Raw genomic sequence first — 13,194 nt, 5'->3', positions numbered from 1 at the left:
TCAACCAGGTGTGTGTATGTGTGTGTGTGTGTGTGCACATGCATGCACACATTTGTGGTTTTCTTTGTGTGTATGTATATTTAATTTGTAATTGTGCCTCTTGGTTTGAATGAAAAAACCAAGTAACACCCAATACTTGGGGAAAGCATCCAAGGTGAAACACAGAGTGAAATAAATAAAAACAAAAACTGGAAGAAAGCCAAGGCAATATAAGGCACAAAGAAAACATCATCCTTAAAAAGTTAAAAAAATTATTACAATCTTGATGAAAAAAGATATTGCACCTATAAGAAATGGAATGTTATTAGAAAATGTAATAAGCAAAGAACCAGGAGAACTATTAGAATTTAAAATGTGATTACTAAGAAAGACTTTCAGAAGGTTTGGAAGAAAGCGGCAAGAGGCTCCAGAAAGTAGAGGAAATAAATGACAACTGAACATTAAAGAAGCTTTTGGGAAAAGCAGAATAAATTTAATTGATACAAAACAGAAATGAAGACCAAAGAAAACCTAAGTAACAAAATATACATATATATAAAAAATCAATTTAGGAACATTTCTCAGAACATAAGGGCATATATCTCTAATGGAAAGGATGCACTGAGGCCAATGTACACCAAGGCAGATTGTTATTTTAATAAATTTATTTTGAAAATACTATCTAGAAAACACAAATGAAAAATCCTTCCAGAAAACAAAAGTGAGGCAACATTAAATCAATGGAAAACAAAAAAAGCTTTGATAGAAAGGAATTTCATAACTGATTCTTGAGCCCAGAAGTGAAATATACTCATTAGTACTTAGGTAAATACTAATGAGTCTTTTAACCAGAAAATTATAACTTCATTATATTGAGAGGGCAGAAGAGAGCAAGTAGATGCGGAATATAAGACAGAGATAATCCTTTACCTCAAAAACAAAAAGTCAATATATAATTTGTATAATTATAAAATTAAGAAATGCAATATATACATATTTATGTGGGGGTAAACACCATAAGAAACACCAGAGAGATATTTAAAATAGTTGTTTTCAGAATAGAATGGTTAGTAGACATGGTAAAGAAAGCTATATTGTGGTGTAAGCCTTTTAGTAATACAGTCATGAATATTTTCCCAAGAGTCGACCATAGTAAAACTAATACATGCTAATAGGAAGAAGTCAGTTGAGAAGATTATACTGATTTCTTTCCAAATCAGGTAAAATAACTGGGTAGGTTAAGTTGTGACCCTTATCTTTTGACGAGTCAGTGTTTTCTTATTTCTGAGACTGGTCATTAATTAGGACCATCTGGATGAATTTAGACTTATCTGAATTTACAATAGGTACATAGATTAGGTCATAATTTGTGAAGCATGCTTTATAAATATGATGTCATTTCATTAGTTATATGCACACAATTTTATGATGTTTAACTTGGTTCTCTCGAGTGGTTTTGTTTGGCATGTATAGAAATACAAATCCCACTTAAAATTAAAACCACATCAAATCCCTGGAGGTATTAGAAGAGTAGATTTTTCACGTAAAACTTTATGTCTTTATATTTTAATGGCTTCACATCTCTACCCAAGACTTTCTTCTTCAGATTTCTGCCTCATTTTTGATTCCTGCTCCTTTTGGCCCACATGGTGACTCTAAATTTCTTCCAGGCTTTCAGACACGTTAGGGCCTCACATAGCTACCGAGAGAAGTTGCCACTAACAGAGGCCAACTGGGGTAGCAGCTGGAAACGTGATTGTGCTCTTCACTGCAAATTCCAACCAGCATGACAGCCTTTAAGACACCCTGAAGATAAGCTTCCCAGGAATGATCTGAGTTGAACATAGACCCAGACCCTTAGACAGATGTCTGCAGGAGTCAAAAAGTAAAAGACATGGTAAATTGGTAGAAAATAAACAGCCAGTCATTGGTGGTCTCTTTGATGGAACAGGAGAATTTTTCACCAAGAATTGCATGATACAGGGCACAATTTAAGAAGCACACAATTAGCTGGTCAATTTTTTGCAAACCAAATTAGAAAATTCAAGTTGTCAAGGAGAGCAAAATGGTAACCAAAAAGAAAGCGAGGGAGGACCCAATTCTTTTGCTTTTCAGCTTTGTTTTATTCTCAGTTCAGACATCATAAAAATAAACTACTTTATCTCAATTTCTGGAACTGTCTCTGTGTTCTTTCTGATGACTTGAAAGGCAGCATATCGTTCTGAATTTCACACTGACGGATGAATTTGCAGCACTACCCTACTCTTTTATTCCAGAAAGGAACTGAAAGCAATTGGGGAAGACTGTATTCATCACAGCAGAATACAGCCTGTTAAACTAATGGGGACATTATGCACTACAATCTTGGCAAAATGTATCAACTCTGAAGAGATGTCACCATCTTAATGACTCTATGATGGCCACAGGAGGACAAACAGTTGTTGTTGACAAGTGTTTGATCTTCATAAGTCTGCTGCTGTGACAAACTACAAACTCTATTTTACCCTCTACTTCTGTGATCCTTCACCCAGATAAGAACCAACACCTGGCATCTTTTCAAATTTTCTTTTCTTTTTTTTTCCTTTTACATCAGTGGCAAAAGTTAAAAAGGTAACATGAAAAGAAAGATGAAAAAGGAATACTGTTCAAATTGAAGGACTGTAGTTTCAAGTTTCAATCCTGTATCAAAACATCTCCGCCTTATCTTCTTTTCCAGTCATCACAAATGATAAGTACAAAGAGTATACAAACATCAGTACAATGCTGTGTGTGTACTGCGATCCAGAAATCACAGCTACAAAATTATACCTGACATATCAAAAACTGACAGTCACATCCTCAAGATTTCCTCCTCTCGTTCCCATGGACCTTCTTTATTAATAAATCTGACACATAAAAAAGCATCTGTATGACTAAAGTGTCAGTTACTGGAAAGACCGTTTTGATCTATTTCTCAACTTTTAGAAGAAATATTCTCTTTTTCATGAATATAGGATCCGTTCACTGACTGCCAGCTTTCAAATGACCACCTCTTGAAGTTTAATTTTAAGTTTTAAATAAATATTGTATGCATGCAGAATAATTACGATGCTCTAGAGAGATACTGTATAATGACATTGATTCTTTTTATCTGAAAATGCCAAGCCCTTAAGGCAGCAGAGTGTGCATATGCCACAGATGTGGGGAGGTTCATTCCATGTGTTAAATTTTAGAAGGAGCATGCATGGTTGCCTGGTACTTTTATTAAGACTTTGGTGGTATTTCCCAAGTAAACTCGATTTTCATGACTTCAAAACATCTTTTCCTTTAGGTTCATCTGATGTAAGTGTAGAATGGAACTTGCTGGCTTTCAAATGAATGTTTTACACTTACTTATTTTCCTAAGTGAACAAAACACTTCTTCATTCTAAATTGTAATAATATTACATTTCAAAGTGTGATGAAATCCAGTTTGTGGGTGTATGAAAATCTTCACACCCTTCTGTCATCTTGCACTTGGTAATTTGCAAATGATGCTTGTAATGCTGCTATTTAAAAGGTAATATATTTGTTAGGTCTGTTTCTATATAGAGCATCACAATGAACTGTCAAATCCATGAGTGGATACTATCGTGAATCTTTTTCTCATATTTAGAAACATGATGAGAATAGGGCCAAAATCTGAGAGAGAAATCAGCATTCAGTCTTATCTTCCAGGTCCTCTGTCAATCTTCTTCAAAACACTGATTATTTAAATGCTGTCCACTCATAAGTGAGCAGGCGTATCTTAGGAAAGATGATTCTATGCCAAGGTTACATCCAGATTCAGGAACCTGCTTAAATATATTGGTTCATCAAAATATTTTGGTTAAATCAGTTTAAACATTACTCAGTGCAAATTATTGTTTGTCAGTTTTTAAACAAACTTCATTTGACATATGATGTCTCACAACTCATTAGGGCTGAGCCTTTCCAGTCCATCAGCAAGTCTCATGCCTTCACTCTGAACGCTTTTCTCCAATAGGACCGCTGGTCATCAACTCCATCACTCCATCCTGGTGCAGCCCTGACCTTTGGTTACCAGGACTATACTTTTGGCCGCCTCATTTTGGCCGTCTTCCTGCTTTCAAACTTGCACCATTATAAGCATAGTTCTTCTGCAGATAAAATTGGTTTAAAAAAATAAAGCAGATATTTTTACTGTCTACTCTCAACCTTCCAATGAATTTAGGTTATACTCAAACTAGAGAAAAACCCACACTGCTCTCAATGGCCAATAAACCCCTAAAATATCCAGCTCTGCCATATTCTCTGACTTCATCTCCAATCATTTCTCCATCCTCCACTCTCTTGGAGCCTGTGCTGTGTTTCTTTCCTTCAATGTTGGAAGCCAGTTCCTGCCTCTGGGTCTTTGAAATTGTAGATCCTTTGGACTTGAGTATTTTTCTCCCATATTTTTCCATGACTCCCACTTTTCATCCCTTCCACAAAGAATTCTTTACTGACAATCATTCTTAAAATAGTCATTTTTCATACTCTCTTCATCCTGTGTTCTTTGTCTTTACTATGTTATCTGCAATCTGACATTAAGTAATATTTATCTGTGTGTGTGTGTGTGTGTGTGTGTGTGTGTGTTTGTGGTGAATCTCAACTGCTATAAACTCCATGAAGCTCTGAACTTTCTCTGTCTTGTCTGATGCTATTTTCCCAGCATCTAAGATAGTACACAAACAACAAAATAAAGGAATTTATATGTGAAGGACTGTAGGGAAAATAAGTGGTTGAGTTTTGGGTTGATCAGTTTTTATTTCCCAGACAGGTAAAGTTAGTTTATATTGGCACTGAGCTAAGGAATCATTTGTCCATACATATGGCTGTTAACATATATCATCTCAAATGCTTGATTTTCATACTTGTAGATCTCTGCTGTCTTTGCAATATTTATCACAGATGCTTTTTGCAGTTTTCTCCCAGGGGCAATATTTTGCACACTAAAGATACTAAACCCCAAAATATGTCTATGTATACTGATTAAACATTACAAAACATAGACATAATGTAGTTAATGCCAAAATTCTGATTTGGGCTGATTGTTTGAGCCCCACAATTAAATATGCAACTGTGTCTGGATCTTTTCATATATATCTTAGAAGTGCATCAATTTCAACATGTTCAAAACTAAAATCATCTTTTTTATCCCAGTCTTTTCTTCTTGTATTTTTTAAATTTTATCAAAAGATATTGCACTCTGACAGGTTGCCAAATCAAGAACATAGGAACTATTCTATGAAACAGTTAGGACATTCCTGCTATATTCCTCTGGCCCCTGCAAACTCAAATCACTGTTTATTGTGAAGTTTCCACCTCTCTCTTGAGCTCTCTTCCTATCTTAGCTGAGGGCCTCAAATTCTGGGTAATAACAGATCTCAGTTAAGTGTCTCCCCATCTTTGACTCTAATCCTTTCCGATATTTACTCCATCTGTATACATGGTTGCTATATAAAAATATAAAACTGGTTTAATTGTTTACCCACTTTGAATACTTCAGTCCTTTCCAGGGTTTAAAAGTTCAAATTTCTCAGCTTGGTCTTAGTGGCCTCTATTGCATGCCACTAAGGTCATCTCCCAATCTTTGCCTTTCATCCAGAGTGGTCAATATGGAGTTTTCTGAAGACAATACTCTTTCACGTGCCATGTCACTATGTATGCTCTCCTTCAGTTGTGGTTTGGATATAGTTTCCTCTGAAGAGCTTATGTTAGGCAACAAAGGAATGTTCATAAGTGAAATTATTACAGTATGACCCACCATCAGTGGGTCAATCCATTTTATGGATGAATAATCTGAATGGATTACTGTGTGGTGATCCTAAGCCATTGGGTATAGTTGGAGGAAGTAGGTCACACAAGGAGTCAGAAACACCTACTGTCCAAGTGGGGTATTGGCCATTAGCTGTCCTTAGCGTGCACTTTCCCTCCCTTCCGCTTCCATGAGCTGAGCAGCTTTCCTCCAGCACACTCCTCCACCATGATGTTCTGCCTCACTTCAACTCAGTCAGGTAGCTATGGAATGGACCTCTGAAACTTTGAGCCAAAAGTAAAATTTCCCTCCACTATGTTGTTGCTTTTTAAGTTTTCAAATTTATTACTTTTATTAATATTCACCAAAAGTTATATATATATATATATATATATATATATATATATATATATATATATATATATAAAAAATTGGTTCAAAAATAAAAAAAAAGGTCTTTCACCCCCTTTTGTGAACACACATCTTCTCTTGGAAGCTGTTATAGTTATGGATCCCATAGGAACCTTTTATCAGAAGGTTTGTACATTTACAAACCCATACTGTACCGTTGTTCTGTACCTGGTGATTTTTCACTTAATAAAATATCTTGAAGATCTTTTCAAGGCAGCATTCACAGTCTTCAGTGTAATTTTTTCCACATCCTTTGATCACCAGCTGGTTTCAAAAGTCTCTATCCATGGTCAGCTAACTCCTTCACTCTGGGCTCAAGGTTCAGCAGAACATCATGGCAGCAGAGAAGCAGACACAACCCCTCTACATTGTTCTTATCAAGTATTGTGGTCACAGTGATGAAAATTTAACTAATACACCTTCCATCCTGAAGTAATATTCCACTTTTTATGCCTCTTTGAGGATTTCATTTCTTTGAAATACATTTCTATATTGCTCATAGTCTCCCCAATCCACCTCCTGCCCAACAAAACTGACTATTCTCTGGGTACATGATTCTTATTATAATAGTTCCAGTTTCACTGATTATAATTATGTAATAATGTGCCTCTCTGAACTAAGTCTATGAACAACTTATAAGTAGGTAGCATATTTTACTATTTCAATATCTGGTGTCTAATAGCAGTTGAATAAATACTAAGTAAATGAAATGAGTGAAAACAAATATATACTCAGGTTTCATGTACTTTAGTGAGTTTGAAATATTTGGCAACTGATAAAAACATGCACTTTAAAAATAGACATTAATGAAGTCAAATAGATAAATGTATATAATAATATATATTCACATATATACATATATAATCAGTTTTAACATTTTCTTGGTTTCTGTAATAAAGATCAGCCACTATTGTTATTCATATTGAAGCTTTCAACATTTAGGTCTTTTTTTTTTTTTGAGCATCCCTAATTCATTCCATATCAATTTAATGCTGATTATAATTAATTGTTTTGATCTTCATGTAGATGTCACATGGACTTTTATAGTCATTCCATTATAATTAAGTATACATTAATGGACATGCCACCATTTAAAACATGCCAACATTTTTTAATAAAGCTTATATCTGTGGTCCACTGCTGGTGAAATGACCCAATAATATATCAGAATAGTAGTGTGTAATTTTGATAAAGAATACATTTGGCTCTCAAGTTTTTAAATCAAGGCCCTTTTCCAGTTGGCTGAGTACCAAATGCATTGCAGAGATTCTCTTTACATATAAGAAAGTTATCTATTGTCGTGGGCAGATTTAAGTGTAGTGCTAAAGATGGCCTAACTACATTAAGTCTGGGGTTATTGGCATACATTAAAGAAGTGTGTTCAATTTCTGTTGAAAAATACAAAGTGTAATTTAAAATATTTGCTAATCCACTCTCAAATAAATGTCGTTTTTTTTCTTTTAATTTTTATCTTCTTGCTATCATTGAGAAAACTCTGACATTTTCTTAAATATTCTTCATATATTCTATTTTAAATTTTCCTTCATTGTCTCAGATTGACCTAAGATCACACCCAGGTATTCAACAACTGACCTTATTTGGGTCTCTTTTATATTTTGAGGATCCGTTTAAAATTTCTCTGGGGGCAAAAAAAAAAAGGAAGGAAGGGTTATGCATCTAAATGGGGTTTTGGAACCATTATTCAACTCTTTGGAAATTGTTTTACTCATTATTTTATAAATTTTTGGAAGGAGTAGAATGGCTGTTATTAACATATATTTCAATAAAGATGCAATAAATTCAGCTTTCATTTGGTAAAGATATCTTTATTTTTCACGGTATACTGTTTAGTAAATATAATCATCACTTTTCTAAAGTATGTATAAACACAATGTTTGGGCTAGAGATGCAGCTCAGTGGCAGGACACATGAAAGCATAAGGGCCTGGGTTTGGTCCCTAGGACTGCAAAATCAATACATGATAAATAAATACCTAAACAAACAAACACAGTGCTTCCTAAAGTCAAAATACTTTCACTCCCTTCCTTCATTTGGAAAAATCAAGTTCTCTAATCAGTTTTCTTTCATTGCTGCAGAGACAAGTTTCAGTATAAGTGGTATTCCAGAAGAATAAGAAAGGATTATCATTATTTAGTATATCCAAATTCTAGTTTCAGACGAAAAAAAAAACTATATTCAGTTGTCAGAAAAACTGTATTATTTCACCACAAGGTAAAAGAACTAGCTTTTTACTTCTTTTCTGTAAGCCCCACAGAAACTGACTCAAAATGGCTGATATGGATGTGATATTACTGTGAAAGAAGCCTGGGTACCTTTTGTTGGAATCATCCTTCTGCATCCTAGAATTCTCCAAACTGTGGTGGCCAGTCAGTTCCAGTGGTCTCAGTTGCTTATACTTTAAAAGAAGCACCCAGTATGAGATATGTCTAAAAAGCAAGAAGGCTAATTCGATACATGGATGGGTAGATCAAAAGGTATAAATTATCTCTACTTATCTATCTTCTGCATAGAGATTATACAGAATGAAAAATGTGCTTCCACTTTTCAGGGGTCTATTTGCCCATACTTAGTGTAGTGGATAGTAACATGACAGACAGAAGACAGATGCTGAATTTAGACAGAACTACCTCTAATTATATACTTCTGCAGTATGACTTTAGAGAGTTTATCTAACTCTCTGAATATTAGTTTTCTCATCTATGAAGAATGTCCAATACAACATTCTTGTGAGCATTAAATAGGTTAATTTTATTTAAAGATTCTGTTATGTTTCCGTGTGAACTAAGCATCACTCAAATTTATGCAGTCATTGTAGAAGTGGTAAATAGTTGTGGTAACATGCTATAATGAAGAGAACTTGTCTCACTGAAGCACAACTAGAGACAACATATAAATTAGCACATTGCTGATAAATTAAGCCAGAATTAAAAGATCATATAGTTTCAGGATGAGCTTAGTGAGATATTACCCATGTATTCTTTTTGTGAAAATAGACTGCTCAAATTATGTACATATTTCTTTAAATATCACAACATGTTCACAAGTCACTTTTTACCAGCTATTTCCAAAAGAATAACCAATTAAAATATTTTATATGCTTGGTTCAATATTTATTGTAATTTTACCTCAGCTCAGTGGACAAAGTTCATGAAGTTATTTAATTTAACTAACTGTTATTGAAACTGGAACTCTGACATGATATTATCTCCATGAAATTAGAAGGACCTTTTGAAAACTATGAAAACATCATATTTATATTTGTGATGGTAAGTTTAAATTTCTAGTATTTATTCTAAATTTTGAAACCAGTCACTGGTAGTGCTTAATTTTTAAAACACAAAAGCACCTCTAGCCCCTCACAAAAAGCTTCTTGATTAGCAAAACCATTTTGAGTATAAAAATAGAAATAAGAGCTATTAGTAAGAGGTTGTATTCAGTTCTTGACCAAAAACTGATCAATCGTTCCAAATTCAAAGATTCCCTTTTCTCAGATGTCCAGGACTCAACCCATTGTAACCCTAGAAATATTTTCTCAACAAGCTGTATTCAGTGAGATATTTTATAACCACCTACACCTCTTCCTCACCTCATTTACAACCTAATCTCCTGAGACTCATCTTCTCATAGATCCCATGGGTCACTAGTAACAGCTAACTAAAATCTGGAGTAGTTTATGTGATTCTTTTACCCCCATAATACAACACATTATGATGAATCTGAACAGTGTTTCCAGTTTTAGTCTTTAGTAAAATTTTATTGTTCAAATAACGTCTTACCAAAAGTGTGAGACATTAAACATGAGCTGTTAAGTATTCGAAGCCATCGTGCCTTCACTAAGTACTTTTGAGATTTCTCCCCTACTTCAGGAATCTTCTGTTGTACAAGAATCATAGGATATCTTTTCTCTTGCCTCCATACCCCTTAGGTATTTCTAAGAAACTGTTAGATTAAAAAAATATGATGAGCAGTATAAGACTGAAGTCATGAAAAAGCGATGTAAGTTTAAATTTGGGTATATCTTCAAGGATCATTGAGGTTTTTGTAATATTTAAAGGCTTTACTAAGGACTAAATGAACTATTACTTTATGCTTACTTCATAAGAAAACAGAACTTTACAAACACTCATACTAAAATTGTTATCTTTTCTCCAGTTAATCCCTAGTGACCTCTATCATTTAATAAAAAATTCAAAGCAATTGGATCACCTGTATGTAAATTACTTATTTTATCTCACATATTCTTGTTACTAAGCAACATATTTACTTTTTCACATTTTACCACACTAAGAATTTTCTTACACATAAAATGCTTTGAACAAATATTTCCTAAGAAACACCTCTTTTTGTTGTACTTTCATGGAATTTGTGTCTGTCATTGAAATAATACCCGATGTAATTCATCAGAACACACTGAAGAAGAGGAGGTATTGGAGTTCTTTGCAGACAAGGATTTAGAGCTTGTCTGCTATGTTTGTGATTTCACTTTTAAAAGAAAGGTATGCTGAAAATAGAATAAATGTTAAAATCAGCTATTCCAGTACTTAAATGGTAATTTTCTAACTCCAAGATATACTACCTTGGAAAGGTTACTTCTAACTTCTGTGCTTACCAGTTTCTATATCTGTGAAATGGGAAGAGAAATGAATACTCCTCAGGAGTTCAATAGGCAGTGTGCTTGGCTTGTAGTAAGCAATTTAAATATGTCAGTTTATTCTCACTCTCGTCCCCTCAAATCTAATACTAATCAACTGACAACAATTAAGTACATTTAATGCTTAAATTTTCCAAGGAATTTAATGTTTTTCAGCTACAAGCTGAAATCACAATTCATAAATGTTTCATGATTAATTTAATATCAATCAAAACATTCTAACAATTAAATTCCCATGGTGACTGTATTTTATTTTAGATGTCTTTTTAACTATTATAGAGTATGTGTGTGAAAAATATTCTAGAACTTTAATTATGTTTTATCAGTTCAAGTGGATTTCTACTGCAACAGTCTCAGTTTTGGCCTTTCTTCTGGATTTCTATGCAAAACTCCCCAAAGGGTCACTTGACTCATCCTCCATACAATAGCCAGTAATTATCCTAAACTTATAGGATTCTCTCTCTACTGTACCCAAACATTTACAGTGGCCATCTACTGCCAACATATTGAGTCCAACTCCTTCATCTGTTATTTTGGAAAATTATTTAACCGTTGAGTTCCTATCTAACTTACCTCTATATTCACATTCTCCCTCTCAGCTACATAGATAACCAAATGCCTACACTGCCTGGTACACTATGCTACCAACTCAACATGCTGAACCTTTACTTCTCAGTATCATTGTACAAACAGCTCCTCTGGTACACAAGTCCTCTTTTACTCACATACCACCATCACCAGCACCCCTTATGTGCCCATGACAAACTTCTCTTGGTTACTGAAATCTTACTGTTCATAGAAAGCTTGTGTTGAAGATCAAGTAAATTCTCAAACTAACCCTCTATTCACCATTAACTTTAGATAACCTATTTAAGAAACATCTCACAACTTTAAGGCATTCAAGAGGAACCCAAAGCAGGAAGATCAGATAGGAGGAGTAGGAATAGGAGATTGTAAGTGGCAAGCAACTTCCTGAGCCAATCTTATTTTCCAAGGGGAAAAGAGACAGCACTTCATGACTTTCCTTTTGCATGGCTACCTGCTGGCCAGAGCATAGGCTCTGTCTGTACCTTATGTGAGCGTTAACTCTGATAGAAGATTTGTAGTTATGGTATGAAGAACCACAAGATGGAATTCAGAGTAACCATAGCTATTCATGTGAGGAGGAACTAGGAGGGGAAAACGCCAGAGAAGAGGAACCCCAAATTTTCTATGTGTAATGTATTTGCATCTCTGGTTGAATCATAATCAATTCATTCACTGCAGACTCAGGCAGCCCAGCATAGCTTTAAAAAAAATGATATCAGAGCTGTTGCCCATGCATTTGAGCTTATAGTTTTGAATCTAAACAAGTTCATTGCTGGCAAAGAAAAAAAAAGAAAAGAAAAAAGTAAAAACAGATAAAATATTTTGATAGTCATAAGAGGAATATAGTCAAACCCAGAATCTACAAACTAAGAAATAAGATATCATGACCCATTCTCAAAAGAAAAAGACATTTTACGAAGACTGACTCTGAGATAATGCAGATCTTAGAATTAGTAGACAGCATTTTGACAGCTGTTATAGCACTTGTAACAACATAAAGAAAACAAATAATGCATAAATTGAATTAGAATGTTTTTTTCAAAATCTTTGAAATAGAAAATATTTTGAAAAGGGAAAATAGGAAGATTTTATATTACAAAGTAAAATGTATGAAATCAATCTTGCTCTTCTAGAAAACTTTACTAAATCCCTGTTCTTTACTTAAAGTTAATCTCCTCATTAATAGGTGATCTTTGTATCTTTATTAAATCAATTTTCAGTCCATTTTGAATGAGTTACTTATGTGTATCTCTATTTAATTGACAACATGAAATAGTTACCATATATGACACTGGAGTCACACATACTTGCATTTGAATTATGGCTCCAACAACTTTGCTTAACCCATCTAAGATTGGTTTCCATATCTGTAAAATCACCATAATAATATATACCTATTGTGAAGATTAAATGAGATAATGCATGTGAAGCACTTAACATTTATTCATTTATTCTACGAAAAATGATATTGATCACCCACTATCAATTAGGAACTCTGCTCAATGACAGAGATAGAGCAGTAAGAATTATAAGCTCTCCACTTTTTTGGAGTCTATAAATGAGAGAGAAGAAATATATTAACTGAGTTAAGAAATAAACAATTTCATGAGAACAGCAAGGGAAATAGACACAACTGGATAGGAGGAGCTAATTCAATAACAGCCCAGTGAATAGTGGTTATTTTTGCCATTAGTTTATCATAATTGCCCCCATGGTGTTACACCCACAGCAATACAACCATGCTGTGTAAAAAGTACATGCAGAATGA

Source organism: Marmota monax, unplaced genomic scaffold, assembly GCF_021218885.2.
Source record: "Marmota monax isolate L192 unplaced genomic scaffold, Marmota_monax_Labrador192_F-V1.1 WCK01_AAM20220418_F8-fsc00027, whole genome shotgun sequence".
In the NCBI taxonomy this organism is placed as follows: Eukaryota; Metazoa; Chordata; class Mammalia; order Rodentia; family Sciuridae; genus Marmota; species Marmota monax.
The sequence above is the reverse complement of the archived record's forward strand: the minus strand, read 5'-3'. Positions refer to the sequence as shown.